The 17991-nt window shown below is 35.3% G+C and overlaps 1 protein-coding gene across 1 annotated transcript in view; it reads right to left on the reverse strand.

Moving 5' to 3' along the window:
- LOC124391275 (CSC1-like protein 2) overlaps window positions 1-15719 on the reverse strand; it is a 55162-nt gene extending 39443 nt beyond the window's left edge. The window contains 2 exon segments of the mRNA XM_046857747.1: window positions 10423-10491; window positions 15326-15719. The gene's annotated coding sequence lies outside the window, so the exon portion shown is untranslated.
- Between the last annotated feature and the right edge of the window lie 2272 nt (window positions 15720-17991).

Consider the following 17991-nt stretch of genomic DNA (forward strand, 5'->3'; position numbering starts at 1 on the left):
AAACATGCTGGAAAAACATACAGTGCATCAGTGTGAGATGTATGCATCAAGACAGGAATCTGGCAGAACATGACAATACGAAGCCTATATATAAACCCGGTTCTTTGTGACCATGTGACGCGTTTGAAGCATTCTTAGTAACTGCCTGGTCCGGAATTAAGGTTGATGGTTGGAATTAGGCTTTTGACATTTCAGATTTAAACTCGTATCTGATTTAAATGTGGATACAAATACATATTATGCCTTAAATGCACTCTGGCCACAATATTTAGACTTGAGCTGAAAAGAGCCTCATGAAAACATGACCTGTAAAAGAATGTGCTGAACATAAGAGGAATTTTGTAAAAGAATGTCAGACACAATGGCAGATGTAAAATAATGGTTGCTCAGACTGCAGAAAGGGCTGCGAAGGACAAAGACATAAAAAGAGACAGAGTAAAAGAGAATAAGACAGAGAGAGAGAAAGAGAGAGAGAGAGAGAGAGAGAGAGAGAGGCGGAGGATGGTTGGCTGCAGTAGCACTGCAGCAGATGGCTCTGCTAGACCGGCCTCCACACTCCCACAGTCCCAATGACAGCACAGCCAGCCTCTGTTTCCATTCCCTCCTTCCTCCGATAGGCTCACAGCAATGACAACGCAACAGCTGATCCCCAAAATAATTCCACCAAGACATGACCAAGATCCGGCAACCGATTCAGTGCTTGGAGCTCATCTTGCCATGGCACAGTGTCATAATACATTGGAGGGGCGGGGAGGGGGGGTTGGGGGGGGTTCCAGTTGGGGGCTGTTACCAGGGAGACAGGAAGAAAAATATGCAGCTGAATCACTCTCTGGAGCAATGAATCATATTCATAAATGACTCAAGGGACTTGACTGACTGGTTCTTTAATCTTATTCCAGGGAAAGCCCGTTCTCACGGAATATAAAAAAGAAAAAAAAAAGAAAAGATTGCCCGAGATACGATTAGAAAGAAAGGTTTCAAAATAAAAACATAAAAACCCCAAAACGAAGGACTTCATTGATGAAATACTTTTAACTTTTTGATTTAGACCTGGAATGGGACTAGAAACAGAAAAAAATTCTCACTACTAGCAGAATGTTGTTGGTTACCAGCCTCCAGTATCTCACTTAACCTGATAAATCTCCTCACTTCTCCCACGGAACCTGCAGCATAGTGCTAGAATATGTTTTTATTTTGATTGTGTCTAAGAAACAGTGTTTACATCTTTGGTATTCATGGTCTCGGGGCGTTCAGGCCTCATGGGAGTTTTTCCGTTGCCAAGATGATGCACCTTTTCTCAGTCTGCTACCACACCTTTGCTTCCATGGTACAGATCATTAGAAGCGTGAACCTGGTAACCAATCAACAGAAGTAGGTCATATGAGTGCATGAGACTGCAGAAAGTGACTGTGTTGTAAAAAAAATTTAATAACACCTGGTATGGTATATAATGCATTTAGGTTTAAGAGTGCCAATAGAGTGCAGACTTCATATTTCTGTTATCTTTTTCTGAAACAATTTATAATAGTTACATTCCATGCATAGTATATTCTATGTACTGAGTGTATGTAGTAAACATGAAAAGCATTAAGAGATGAAACTGTACAATTTAGCAGACATGGATAACATTTCAAAAAGAATGAAACAGTGATGTACTTTTACTGGAAAATCCTTAAAACCACCCTTTTGTTGATTATTTGATGAGAACACCCCTAAGTGTTGTCTTTGTTAGTTACACAGCAGTCCTTTAACTATTACAAACAGAGGCAAAAAATTTTTTATCACAAATATGAAGCCATAGTGGCTCAAATGAAATAAAAATAAAAATGTTTTACATTTGGTTTCCTGCCTCCAACAGTCCCTGAGCTTCTATTACTTGACTCAACATTTCTATTAAATGTTGTTTATCCAATGTTAGAATTATTCATCAGAAACAACAACACAGAACAGCTCCTAAAAAAATAATAATAATAAAAAAATCATAAAATATAGCTGGTTTCGCAGAATCAGCATCTGGTTTGTGGCTGATATTGACAAAACAATAGCCTTTAATGCATACTAGCAGATTTTACACCAAAATAAATAAAGAAATAAATGGACTAGAGATATAATAAAATGCTCATACATGTCAGGTATAAAGGAATATATGTTTTTTTTTTTTTTACCTATAATGATGCATAAAATAAACTGTGATTCCTTAACCATTTAGGCATGCAATATATGGTACTTTTTTAAAAATATTTTTATCTTATATCTTAAAAAAAAATTTAGGCACCACAACATGTAGAATCTTGTAAAGTGCCCACTAAACAAGGTTTCTGACACTTGTAAAAGATCTGGTCTTTTTAGTACAAAAATGATGTCTGACTGTTTAAGATATTTTTAGTGGCTTCCCTAAAAAAGTCAAGCAAAAATTCCAGCAACTTTTTCAGGAGGTGAGAAAACAGGTGTTCATGACATCACCACCAATGCATAAGCTCTCATTAATCAATTATAGACCGCTGTTCTCAGAGACCAACCACTGACTGACATTGTTCAAACAGATCAATCACTTGTTTCTAAGGATCAACCACGGATCACCAAATGTTCCGCATTACTTGTGACCATTGTCCCCAAAAAATTCATCCATAGTCAATCTGAGGCTCCATGACTGAAGAAGACATGAAATAATTGTTTATTTTTCTTATTTATTTATTTTTTATTCCTGGTAAAACTTTATTGTATTAAGAAAAATCTTTCTTCATGAAACATTTTAATATGCAAATAATCATGATGATTTATGATCTTTCAAATTAGAATGCAATGACTTTTTAGGCGTGGTTCAGCTAATCTAAACGAGACAAGAATTCAAATGTGAAAAATCATGAACTTGAAAGGCTGGTAATAAATGCATCCACTATTACAATGGTCACAATGAATCAAATTTTAATTCCACTTGACAAATATCAATGACAAATATTTATTACCTTAATTCCAATTTTATGAACAATTGTACAGTAGTTTTAATTTAGGCACCAGCCACTTGGTAAATACCTCATTTCCAGTTTCTCAATGAGAGTTGTACATCTCTTAAACTATCTGATGATTGATGTCTACTAATGAACACTCCCATCATGCTATTATGGGATTGACATATAGCATTTTTCCCACTGCCCCAGTTTTACTTAATATGATGGTAGATGTTTATCCTGCTCAAACTGCAAGTGAAAAAGAATGAGACCAGAGAGAGGGGGAAAAATGTAGAGGAGAAAAGAAAAGTGAGAGAAAGGGTTCAAGATAGAGAATGACAGAAAAGAGAAACAATGCGGAGATACAGTAGAAATAGGAAATGAGGAGAGAGAAAAGGAAAAGACACAGGAGAAAAAAAATGGCAAAAAATGTAAATAAAAGCAAAAGGAAATAGTAAATTAATCAAAAGGGAAAAAAAAAACTGAACTGAAAAAAAGAAAGCTTGACAGAAAAAGATCAGTGTAGCCTATATAATATAATATAATTTATATTTTATATATATATATATAAAATAAAATATTCAGTAGGAATAGGATCAGTAGAAGAGTCTTGAAGGAAAATACACCAAAGTTTTAAAGGAAAAATGCAAACATTTGTCTCCATTCTAATAAACCGTCTCTATGATTCATAACCCTGCCTTGTAATTTACTGATACTAATTATTATTTCTGAACAATGAAGACTTAAATTGAATCACTTTGCATGCAATACCAATTGGTGAGGAAACAGAGAGGAAGAAATCCAGTGCTTAGAACAGGAACCACAGTGGATGAGATGTGATCGGCGAAAAGTGATTCATTTCTATTGTTTCAGTTCATCCCGAAGAACACTCACTGATCTTAGTCGAATGCTTGAGAGCGTGTGGTTGGAGGTAAAAAACGCCAAACTAGCTCGTTAGATGAAGACTACAGCATACAGGACTGTTAAGTAAGTGTTATTCTGTAGTCAATGAAATGATTTTACATGTTTCATAGCACAACCTGCAGTCCCTAAAACTCACAAATGTGTTTTTTTGTCTTTTTTACAACCCTTACAGTGCCATTTGTAAACAATGCTGTTATTTTCTTAATTAATCATTTGTGATTATTTGCGGCTTTTTTCCAAACATATTTTTTTAATACATTAAACGTATGTAAATAATGTTAGTTTCATAGAAAACAAAACAAAAGAAAATTAGCACTGCTCAAAATACCGCAGTCTTTGATGAGTCATTTTACAGCCGAAAGGATCGACTCTTTGTGGTAACCACATGAAATAACTCAGTTAGAATATACATGACATTCCCCATCACGTTACACAATAACCACGCAATAATCATTTACAATACTCATAAAATACTTTAATGACTGCATTAAAACGCTATATATTTAAAAAAAAAAAAAAATTATTATTATTAGACAGTGCCATAGTGAATCTTAAGCTTTGTCCCAGAGTACAGGACAGGAAATGAAAACACGACTCTGTAATCAAAATGATAACAGTCAGCTCTAATCTGAGAGTAAATACTTGGTTATACTAAGTAAACTTTACAGGAAGTAGCTAAAACAGTACAAGCGAAGTGTCACTAACGTTTATTCATTTGAAAGTGCAGCAGTACAGAACAGCACAAATCATGTCACTGTTCAATTGCTTATGAGCTGAACTGAATTATAGACAGGCGAGAAAAGAAATATATAAATATGAATCAAGCCTAGATAGATGATAAAAGAAGGTTCGTTGGAACAAAGCAAGGATAAGTAATGGATTGGAATTGATTTAGCTTCATCACCTCGTTTGGCCTGGAGCTATTAATGTTGTGGGATTACGGCTAACAAGAGATAACTGTGGGCAGCAGCATAACTCAAGATAAAAATGGTTCATCTTATGAGGTGAAATCTAATTACTGGCCGTCTTGCTGTGCTGCGCGTGTTCTCGCACACTCGCAGCAAAAGTTTAAGTAAATAGTCTTTCGAAACATTTCTACATCCAGCTACACATTATATTTCATACAATAATCAGGTGAACTCTACTTTGAGAACATCTGATCTTAAAAGTAATTAGAAACTTATTTATAATTACCTAAATTTGAAAAAATTAAGTAATTGAAAGAAATATTGCAGAAATATAATGTGTCGGGATAGAGGAAACAAAAATAGCCATCTATACAAATGAACAAATCTCTCCATCGACTGTACAAAACAGAATTGTGTCTTAAATTGTACTCATGTACTGTACTAAGACTTTGTTAAATACCAATACTAACCAGTTTTTCCAATTATTAATTATTTTTACATTTTAAAAACTCACTTCTTCCGTTCTATAATTCATTGGAATTTTCTAGTGAACATTTTGAAAATGAACCTCTTTATATGAGACACAATCACAATTACAGCAGAACCTTTAAGAGAAAAGGAAAAGCTTGTCTTTATGCATAAAAACACTACCATTTTACAGCAAACCTTGGAACCATAAGAATATTTTAGCACCATCTTGGATGTTGCTTTTAAATTATATATTTTATTATTATATAATATATTTTATTATTATTATTTGGCAAATCCATAAAATTTTATTGTATTAATAAAGGTGGCAGCAAAGCGATGTTAAATCAATTAATAATCAATCAATTGATTACATAAATAATAAAAAACATCAGGTACATAAATGCTCTTAGCAAACTATTATCAGAAATATATTTTCATTTTATACACAACTTCTACTCACTGGTTAAACTAAAAGTGTGCACCAACATTTTACTTCTATAATTAATCCAATTTTAGATTTATTTTTTAAAATACATATTTACAGCTATAATCCCTCGCATAGAGCCATTTTACTTTTACAAATAAATGTATAACATTTCCATCATTCCCTATTTTTATTTTATCTTGTTACATAAAATAGGTTGTTAGTGATTCCTTAGTGTTTAATCATGGTCACTTATCATCATCATCATCATTATTATTATTATTATTATTATTATTATTATTATTATTATTATTATTATTATTATATATTTAAAAAAAAATTCTATCTGAAGTATATCTGAAATATGTATTAAGAGCTCTTGATGCAATGAAAACGATCTGGATTGCAAATAATGACCTCTCTGCCTTCCCTTTGCATATAATATTTACATGCATGGTCAATCGTCTGCATGTTGCATGCATGATCTGTTGCATTTCTGCAAGTTAGTGGACTGGAAAAAAAAATACCAGAGGAGAGAAGTCAGGCTGATGGTTATCGCATTAGTGCATTAGAGTACAACTTTAAATCTTTTTAAATTGTTGTCTAAAATATGTTGTGCTGCATTTTTAACCTTAACCAACTTGGTTTTGGCTGCTGTAAGAGACTATAAAAAGCGTTTTTGCACTGATAGTATTGAGCACCTCTTCACTCAGGATATAACAGATTATTTTCAAACATCGATTCAGACACTATATACTGTATATTATCTGGAGTTATTCCTACTGGTGTTTGTTTAACGTGCAATATTTCCAGAAGCGGGAATGCACGGTCAAAAAAAATATATAGGCAACTGATTCAGACATGACTAAACTCCCCAAATATACAGGTGTAATTACAAAACCCTACCTCTTCATGCAAAACTAATCCAGTCTAAATAGGATTTAAGGCAAAAACCAATATGAGGAAACAATGAATGAAGGATAACTTTGAGAAAGGGAGCTAATTTAGTGCAGGAAAGCAATCCTAACAAACTCACTCTAACCTAGAGAGCACAAACTGGTTCTTTTTTGCTAAAGCAATCAATGACACCTAACCTAACAATCTAGCAAAACCAACTAATCAGTGAAAGTCAACAGAAGTATAGAAAGTAAAAGCTAATTAAGTGCATGAGAACTAATCTAATGGGTGCAAAGCTAACAAACAAAGATTGAGCCAGTGAGCAAGCAAACACTAACAAGTAAATGTTAACCTGAAAAGGAAAAAAACTAAATAGTGAATAACTTTAAAAGCAAAATCAGATTTAATGACTAAAAGCAAACCGAGCACATGGGAGCTGATTTAGTGAGTCTAAGATTTACCTAGTGAGCAAACTAACAATCTAGCAGGCAAAAAAAAAAAGCTAACCTAGCAAATGATCAATTCCTATTACATCAAAAGCTCTCTCTTCGGAAATTGAAACCTCTAATCGATACACACACTAAAAAGTGCAGTGACTCACTTTCTCTACACATCATTTTGGATCTCTGACACCTACAGCAGAATGTCCCAAAAACATCTGCCAAAACCAGTCAGAGTTTTGCCCTTGATTTGTACAGACATCATGAGACTTGGATGACTGTCCTCCAGTGGCATTAGCAATCAGCATGGTGGCATGTACACACATCACATCACATTACTTCCCTTCATCAGTATTTGCATCATATTCAAGTGCAACACAGACAAGACTCCAAAAATATAACAGAGCTTCGGATCATTACAGTCAATTTAAAGACTATGTGGATCAAAGATGCAGAAGACAAATTATTATTATACACACACACACACATATATAGTGTGTGTGTGTGTGTGTGTGTGTGTGTGTGTGTGTATATATATATATATATATATATATATATATATATATAAAAACACACACACACACACACACACACACACACCTTAACGGACCATTCGGTCTCATTTCTCAAAGTAAATGGAAAGTAAAAAATATGCAATAGATGAATACAGAAATTAATAAATCAATTTAGGCACATTTTCTTGTATGAACACTTAACAGTAGACACTGACCCAAAGCAGCTTTACAGAAATAATTCATCAATTATTGTCCCTGTAAGTTTTAGCCCTTAAATTAGTAAATACCATAAAAAGCAAGGAAAGCAAGTATTTTATTATTACAAAAGGACAGAGTATTCAGTGATGTAACAAAGGAAAATGGAAAATGAGAACAAGAGCAAAAGTATGGAATATAAAAAAGGAAATAAATATGAACATGCTTACGAACTACAAAATAGAGGATATTTTGAGATAATTAACAGATAAAGAAGAAAAACAAATTTACCAAATTGTTCTGTGATCTATAAATTCACAGTGAAGTTAAGTGGTGTAGTACTAAAATGTCTCCAGTAGGATTAACAGTCACAATAAAGTACTGCTTCTAGCAGTTAAAATGACTCTGATGACAAACTTTTCACAGATAGCAAACCATCTGCCCTGGAATAGACAAATGCTGATAATTTCTCAGTGCCCAAGCAGCTATCACACACAGCCATGCAGTTTCCCCGAGAGGAAGACGAGGTGTTTATCTCGCTCCTGAAGAAACTGATCTGTTACCAGTTACAAGAGAACGTATCAGCGAACAACTGATGCAGAATCATTCTGAAAGCGTAACAGTTATCTCAGTCAACCAGGCATGCAGCAACAGGAGAAAGATGAAGCCACACCAAATTGATGAAAACTGCAGAATATTATATACACAACAGACCTGATGACATTTAGGCTGTTAGAATGATCACTCAAAAGTTTTCTCCACCCCTAATTGAACCCCCCAGGTGTTTTTAACTCTGATATTAATGCTGCTTTGGAATTACACCATGAAATTACTATATGTGTGCTGTCAATCCAAGGGTTTCTGGGGGGAAAAAAATGTATCTAATTAAATGGTTTTCTGGTTTAAAGGTGGGACTTGAACAAAACACCAGTACCATTAGTTGTAAATTGGAGTAGCTTTTAAGTGTGTGGACATAGTAGACCTGAAGGAAGCACCAGCGACCCCCTGGAATCTTCGTCCCATTCCCCTCTTTGGCCATTACTAATCTTTGGTTTTGTGACACTTTCAGTCATGGTAAATGTAAAAATGTTTGCATTTATTATTAAAAAAATACTACTGTTACTTTCAATAACATTTATTGTCTAAAACAGAAAACAGGTCAAATACACTATATTTCCAAAAGTATTGGGTCACCTGACATTTCCTGCTATATGTGGTTCTTTTCCAAACTGTTACCACAAAGTTGGAGGCACTCAATTGTACAGGACGTCTTGATATAAAAAATTTTATTCACTTTAAACCCAAACCTGTTCCAGCATGGCAATGCCCCTGTGCACTAAGTGAGCTCCTTGAAGATACAAGTTTACATGCTTTTGAGAGGAAGATCTTGAGTGGCCTGCTATAGAGCTCTGATCTCATCCCTACTGAACACCTTTGGGATGAATTGGAACACTGGCTGTACCCCAGGCCTCCTCACCCTACATCAGTACCTGCCTTTCATAATACCCTTGTGGCTGATGAACACAAATATCCATAAGACCACTCCAAAAATCTAGTGAAACATCTTCCCAGAAGAGTGAAAGAAATAAGAGCAAATTGGGACTAAATGTGGAATGCAATGCTCAAAAATCACATACCGTACTTATGACCAGGTGATGGTGTATTTTATCAGCACAGACATTTAAAAAATAAAAATGCTTGTTATATTAATTGCTATGCATACTGGGGTTTAACAGTCAGATTATTTGGATTAATTTTAGCAATTAAATAGACAACAAGCATACTGACTGGCAAAAACAAGAACAGACAACTGGTATACACAAAAATTATTTAACTAGTTTTTAAACATGTGTACAGTAAATAAGCAGGTTGATCGACATCATTTGTGCTGTAAATTAGACCAGATTTGGAATATCACAGATCATGTGTGTGGATCAGGGTGAGCAAATCAAATTATAATATCATTTAAACTAAAAATATACACAATGTGGAAAAAAAAGGGGAAAATGGCACAAATGTTCCTAATAATAATTTGGCAAAATGAGAGACCATCTAGATTTCCATTTGGACTGATGATCTTAGACACACCCAAATTGTTTCCACAATTGCAATGTTCATCATGAATTTGAAACTGAAAATATACACAATGTAATAAAATCTAAACAAAAAAGTCTGAAGATCTTGCACTGGTGAAGAACCAGCACAGTCAAACCGTTCACAGTAACAAATACTTCTGCATGTCACTCGGAAAAAAAGAGCATATGCTTTAAATGTAAACATAAAAGTGGATTATAAAAAGAAATGAAAACAGAAAATGGACTGCACTCGTATACACATGTATTTACAGTAATCACAAAATGAGTGGAAGAATGAGACTCCTCTGTTTTAGGTAAATGTAGATAGTGGAGAAGTTTAGATCCAGATTTTTCTTTGTTGTCTTATTACTAATTATTCTATACAGCATCTTTTCCCTCCTCTGCCAAGATCAGAAGCGCCTGATAGTTTCCGTAAAACCTCTAATATGCATGCACCCCTCGTATCATCTCAGAAAAGTGCTTTGTTAAAGGACTATATCGAAAATGTGCTCCATTTTTAGATTTGCCCTTTCCCGCTCACACGCTCTCACTCTCTCTCTCACACACACACACACACACACACACACACACACACACACACACACACACACACACACACACACACCTTGGCAGGACTATGAATTCCTCCTCTTGGGGTTAGTAGGCCTGGTACAGGGTGTTCCTTTGAGGTCTTCTACAAAAAGAATTAAAATAGCGATTCAAAAACTAAACAGGATCAATGGCAAATATAAATGCGAGTAGTTTCATATAGCTCCATGTTGGTCTATTCACAAAGACCGGGGACACGCATATACGCACGCAATCATAAAGGAAAGGTTATCATAGTGGAAAGAAGCATGGCCAAATCTCTACACATTATTAAACTCTCTTAATCTCTCTCAAATATTTCCTCCTAGAAACACAGTTCTGAAAATTTCATTAAATCATATAAATATCTAGGAAACAGGTTACTTACATGCTTAAAATAAACAGATGCTTATTGATTAAAGCAGCAGACATCTAGGGGCATGCAGTTAGAAGGGAAAAGTCAGTGTTGTAGTTGTAGGATGACAAAGCATGACCTTTATTCTTGTTACAACACAGTGATTTGGCATAAAGTACAATTATTTTATTAACTTTAAAAAAATAATAATTATTGCGCAAACAAGTGCACATTTTACACAAAAACGCAAGAATCTTAGGAATATTCAGGAATTCTGGCAAATGCTGCTTATGGTTGTAAATTCTGCAAATTCCATTTCTATTTTCTACTGTGCATTCTATTATTATTTTACCGTGCTTTTATTTATTATTATTGTTAATTTATTGTTTAATTCAATCAAACCCCATTGCAGCCTTTATTTTAGAGAAAAATGCTGTTGAATAGATTTTAGCCATGCATTAAACCGTGATCAGATTTCACTGGGTAAAACCACTTTGTTTTTATTCCAAGACCAGGAATAACCTAGGTCAAGTCAAAACAAAGTCCAAGGTGAGTCCAATACCACATTAATACTTTCCAAGCTAAGCCTTTACCTCAACTAACTGGGTTAATTCATGCACTGTGCCAATGATTAGGCTGTTTACTAGAAAGAATCATTTCTTCTTAGGGATAATGCACATCTAAACATGCTGTACACAATTTCAATACACAATTCAGAGGAACATGTTATGTAATAAATGATGTAATTTAACATTTATTTGAATGAATAATAAAAAAAAAAGTAATTAGATAGTGAGAGTGATTGCATGTCTGAATTACAGGCTTTATTCCTTGTGCCGTTTATTATCTCTCATTTTAATGTACATATAAACATTTTCACATTCACCAAATAACATATGGTAAAAAAAAAACAAAAAACTATTAGATCTATTTAAGCTTAGTAAGGTCATTAGAAAAGGTATACAATACAGTAGCTGTCACACTGTCAGTGTAACTGAATGCTACTATGATTACAGTTGTTTATACGGGACACACTTATTTACTAATGCTCAAGAACTCACACCTATCAGCCAATCAGAATCGAGTATTCAGACTGACCATAGGATAAATACAAATAATAGACAACACCAACAACAAGTTTAGAACTATATCTAGTGAGACTAAGACAAGTATTAAAACCACTGCCAAGAAGTCTGACACAGAATACAGAACAGAGGTTTAGGTTTAGGACAAGCCTAGTCACACACACACACACACACACAGTAGAGTTACACAAGCACACTGACACCAACTAGCAACACTAAAATACTCTTATTAATACAGTTATGAAAAATAAATAAACCCAAGCTAACCTCTGCCGATTCTTGTGGTTCAAAAGCCACGATAATATTGATGCAATTTCAAGCTCAAGCCCCAAACGAGTATCAAGGGATCTTTGAGCTTGAGACTTTTTGACGCCTAATAGAGATTAATGGAGAGTAAACTTTAATGTGTACATGAAATATGCACATGCTTCGATCCCGATTTATGCCTGCGCCTGTATTATAAATGTTTTAGTCTTGCATATTTTATACATATATATATATCGTTAGAATGCATTCTCACAGTCACAGTGAAAGTCTATTGTAGTCTACCTAGATTCTGTAAGGAATAAGAAACCCCACACAGGGGGAGTTTAAGGGGATTTCGAGTTTGACGTTATTCCCCAGAGAACACTAAAGTCTCACTGTGCACGTAAATGTTTTAGGTTTTGGATGTAATGGATATTGATTTACAAAAAGGTTAGTGAATTGCAAAAACTAGGGATAAATGGCACAAAATGTATATCAGGTAATTTGAGACACCATCTAGATTTCCATTTGGACTGATGTTATAAAGACACACCCTTTCAACATCCTGACCAATTCAGAAGGCATGGCATTCATGATGACTATCTACTATTGCACAAAATCAAACCAATAAGTCAATGTTTTGAAAAGATATACTATCTTACATTCCATAATTACATCATAACAGTTTATCTTCAAATTTATATCCTCATTTGTAAGTGTGGCTATTTGAAAGCAAAAACAATGAGTTTAATGTGTCGAACTGAGCAGCAATCTGCTGAAATATTACACACGTTTTATCTCTTTTATTGATCAGATTTCCACCAGACTGGCAGAATAGGGAAAAAAAACATGTTTCAACAACTGCAATGTTCCTCCCAAATTGGGAGAAATTCCAGAGAATGATTGTGCTAATCCTGATTCCTATTTAAAAACAAACAACAAAAAAAAAACCCACTAGGATCCGTGCTGTATTATTTAAAATGAACAATGTGAGAATAAATACAGATATAAAAAAATTGGGCACAAAATAAGAACTCTGCGAGAACTATATAAACAACAAAATGTAGCTGTAGTTGAAAAGTGTTCGAGTCAGAATTCACACACCATAACAAAACAAAACAAACAAAAAAAACCCAATGGAAATTTGAATACTATGTGGTGCCGAAGTGGTAATTTGCAAGTTGTAATGACTTTTCTATCCTCTGGTGAAAAATAAATAAATAAATAAAACACGAATAGGCTCTATAACATGACGTGAGTGGCTACTGGTTCAGTTCAACTGTAGTGAATTGCAAATGTTCATGCAACAGTTTGGACTGAAACTGCAACCGCAGAAAGCAGGGAGCAGCGAAGCAACACGCAATAGTTGCAGATTATTAAGGTGATGTTAGTAAAAAATATTATGTTGATTAATTCTCACAACAAAATATAATGATTAGTAGTCAGGGACAAATGTAATTAGCTGTAGTATCTGATCTAACTCATTACAAAATAAAGAATGGAAAAAACCAAGAGAGAACTTTTGTGTAGATTACACCAAGTTGAAGAGTTTAAACTACAAGGTGAAAAGGGGTTAATTGGTGTTGGTTATGTGAGGAAATATAATCTACAACCTACTGGCTATGTTCACATTAATCCTAACAAATCTAAAAGCACATCTTTGCTTTTGATATGTCCTTCCATCCACTCAAAGACAGCGTTTCTGTCCAACAAAATTGGAGCAAAAAATTACATTTGCCAAATGCCATTTTTCATGCTGTATTGTGGACTGAGAAAACAGAGCTATTTAAAAAGGATGACGTGATTTTTAGCATGCGACACAGCAAATGACTCGTGCAACTCAAACAAGCCAGTGGATGATGATGTACTGCCGTTGTTGTGCCAGATATCCACGTTGTTACTCTTAATGCCACTCAAAGTGTTATCTAAACATTTCACAAAATTACAATCAGAAGCTTCCAGTTGCACACTTAAAAAAAAAAATTAAAATAAAAAAAAATAAAGTGCAGCTGGAAGCTTCTGTCACCAAAACAAATTCCTTGTAAGTGCAAACATACTTGGCAATAACGCTCTTTCTGATTCTGAGGAAAGCGGACGCAAAGTTCACACGCAGTTGCATCGCTTCAAAGCGGCGAAGAAAGTAAACAAAAGTTTGACAGTAATGACAGAACAAAAAAAAGTCATGTTTTTACATATGCGCAATATAGTATGCGTTCAGTCGTTTAGTGTGGCATCCAATTTTTTTTTTAATAACACTTAAAAACACCTGTGTATTTAAAACAAATATATTTCAAAAACATAAATATATATTTCTAAACTATTCATTCTCTAAAGTGGCAGATATCTGATTGATGTGTGGGTTGATTTACTGGGATTTCCAGGGTTTCCCAAAGGTTCTGGCAGCAGTATGTCATGTTAGGCCACGCCCACTCAGGGGTTAATTCCGATTGGATACACAGATACAAGCAATGCAGGACATTTCTAGTCAAAAATAAAACAAAAACCTGAAATTGAAAACAGGATTCTAACTGATCATTATAGATTAAAAATAAATGGGAAAATATTTATATATGTATCTAAGAGCGTTTTGTTTCTAGGATGTTCTCTCTGTGCTGTGTGGCGGTGTGGGATGTTATTTTGGCCCTAACGCGCCGGGGGGAATGAAGTCCGCGTTTTCGTTTCAGAGTGCAATTCGGCACAAAATCTAATCGCACACAAAATCGCAATGGTCTTTAATTAAACCATACTATTTATTCAAACATTTCTTACTAACATTTTCATATTCATATTTTTAATGCTGAACCCTTCGGTGCTGTGCGCAGCAATCCATTGCAATTGCATAAAGCAGAAACAGAGACTTTATTCATTTAATATAAATATTTTATATTATATATATATATATATATATATATATATATATATATATATATATATATATATATATATATGCGGAAAATTTACAATTTAATGCTTTTCAAAACATCAACCAAATCCGATCATTAAGATGCGTCCATGGTGTTATTTATTTATTTATTTGCCATCATTCCAAAAATTGCGCAAAATGCTTATTTGATTAAAAACAGATCTCTCTTGAACAAAAGTGTCTTGTCTAGGCGTTAACATGCCCCCCCACACACAAACACAATGACACACACATACACACGCATATCGCCGCACATTCCGCAAGGCAAATTTGCCTATTCATTTATTTATTTATTTACAAAAGGCGCACGAGATCCGACTTGTTTATTTACCCGTTTATTGTAGTCTCGGTTTTATTTTCCTCCGGTTCTCTTCTCAGGCGTACTGCTTTGCTCCCGTCCCTGCGTCCCGAGCGAGATAAATCCCTGGCAAATCCACAGCGACGGCGGTGGCGGTGATGATGATGAAGATAAAGAAGATAAGCAGGTCTCGAACCTCTCTCACCATCCCCGCACCGCGCTCGCGCACATCTGCGGCTCAGCTCGGTGTCCTGGAATCGGGGAGGAAGAAGAATAAAAAAAAAGAAAAAAAAAAAAGATCCGTGCCTCGTTGCTGTTGTGGGGTTTTTTTTCTTTAATGAAAGAGACGCATAGAATCACACAAAGGACGCGCTGAGAATATAAATCCACCGGCGAGCCGAGGCTTAATATATGCGGTCTATGTGAAGCAAGTGCAGGAGAGATGCTTTAAAAATGGCGGCCTACGTGTGTTAGTTTCAATATAAGAGTCCAGGTTTTAAAAGAAAAATCAGGGAAAAACGTAAGAATAAGGGCACTGTCATCATCTGTTGAGTTTTTTAAAATTCATATTAAATCGAGGTGGAACATATGCCAAAATTTGGACCAATCTTGCTTTTTGTTCTTAAATGTAAATGCCCTACAGTGATTTATATATAAATCCATTATAATTGCATATAATCATGGTAGCTTAAAGGTTAAGGCTGTGGGTTACAGCTTGGAAAGTCTGGGGTTCAAGACCACTCTTGGGCCCTTGAGCATGGCCCTTAACTCTCTGTGCTCCAGGAGTGCTGCATCATGGCTGACTCTGCACTCTGACCCCAGCTTTCTAACATCACTGGGATATACGAAGAAATAATTTCTCTGTGCTGTAATGTACGTGAACATTTACATGAGGTCAGAGTTCAGTGTCAGCCATGATACAGTGGAGCAAAGAGGGTGAAGGTCCTTGCTCGAGGGCCAAACAGGTCCGACATGGGGTTGCTGTTGCTCTGTAACTCACACCACACCACTTACACCACTCAAATACTCCATACATATTTATTAAAAGACAATAAGGATTTTATTCTAGTTTTAGAGAATATCATGAGGCATTATTTTCTTTGTCCTATAAGAAGTGACCCTCCTCCTCATCCACATCCACTTGTAGATGCGTGCATATTCAATTATTTGTAAATATCATATGTATTAATTACATATATGCTTCAATATTATTATAGATTCATATACATTTTTATTAACATGTTATAATAAATTTGTATTGAAAATATAAGCTGTATTTTTCTAAAAGATGAGGTTGCAGTTGAAGTTGCCATGACAACTGTAATGCAAATGTAAATACGCCAAAAGACCAGAGCACCCATTAAATTACTATTTATTTATAAAAGTCTATTTATAGTCTTCACTTTTTGCCCCAAAGTATGTGTATATCTGACTGGTTAACATCTTATTCCAAAACCATGGGCATTAATATGGCATTATCCCTCTCTTCTGTTATAATAAGCCTCATTCTTCTGCAAAAGATGTCTACTAGATTTTTGAGTGTGGCTGTGTGGATCTGTGTTCATTCAGCTACAGGAGCATCAGTGAGACAAGGGACTGAAGTTGTGTGAGGAGGCTCCACTTCCAGTTTATCCCAAAGGTGTGCAGTGGGGTTAAAGCTAGAGCTCTGAGCAAGACCCCTTTGTTCTTCTGTTGTTTTGTTATTCTACTCCAAAGAGCTTAACTTCTGCACAGGGGGCTTTGTTATGGTGGATCAGGTTCGCCCCTCTTAGTTCCAGTGAAGAGAAATGTTAAGACAGGTAAGGCAGGTAACCAACAACCAACAACCTGACCCCCAACACCTCGACGACTAAAGAGATCATCGTGGACTTTTGGAAATCCAAGTTCCTGGGAGTTCACATCTCTGAGGATCTGACCTGGCACCAGAGCACTTTAGCTCTGGTTAAGGCACAACAACGCCTGTACTTCTTGAGAAGTCTCAAGAAAGCTCATCTGTCCCCAGGGAGGTTCTACCGCTGCATCATTTAGAGCATCCTGACCAACTCCATCACTGTATGGTACGGAGGATTCACTGTGTGTGAACGTAAAGCCCTGCAAAGGGTGGTCAAAAAACGGCCCAACGCATCACTGGCACCCAACTACCTGCCATTGAACACCTTCACCACAGCAGATGTCGGTGCAGAGCTCACAACATTGTTAAGGACTTTCCACATCCCAGTCACAAATTGTTTAACCTCCTTGAATCAAGAAGGAGATACAGGAACATACACACAAAAAACAGCAGGTTCAGGGACAGCTTTTTTCCAACATTTCTTAAATGCCATAATCTTAGAACCTTCTACTTCTGCACATTACCTCTTCAATTCCACAGCCTTAGAACATTAACCTGTGCATTAACGATGTCCACAGATCTCTGCACTGCTAGAGCCTTTATATTTATTATTTATTCACTGTACATATGTTTACATATATATCACATGCTGTAAATATGCTACATATTTATCTGCACTATTTGCACGATTGCTAAATTTTGCACTGGTATATGGCAACCGGGATTTCTTTGCTGTGTACCTGTACAATGCAATGACAATAAAGTTGTATCTATCTATCTATCTATCTATCTATCTATCTATCTATCTATCTATCTATCTATCTATCTATCTATCTATCTATCTATCTATCTATCTATCTATCTATCT

The sequence above is a fragment of the Silurus meridionalis genome, chromosome 9, assembly GCF_014805685.1.
Source record: "Silurus meridionalis isolate SWU-2019-XX chromosome 9, ASM1480568v1, whole genome shotgun sequence".
NCBI lineage: Eukaryota > Metazoa > Chordata > Actinopteri > Siluriformes > Siluridae > Silurus > Silurus meridionalis.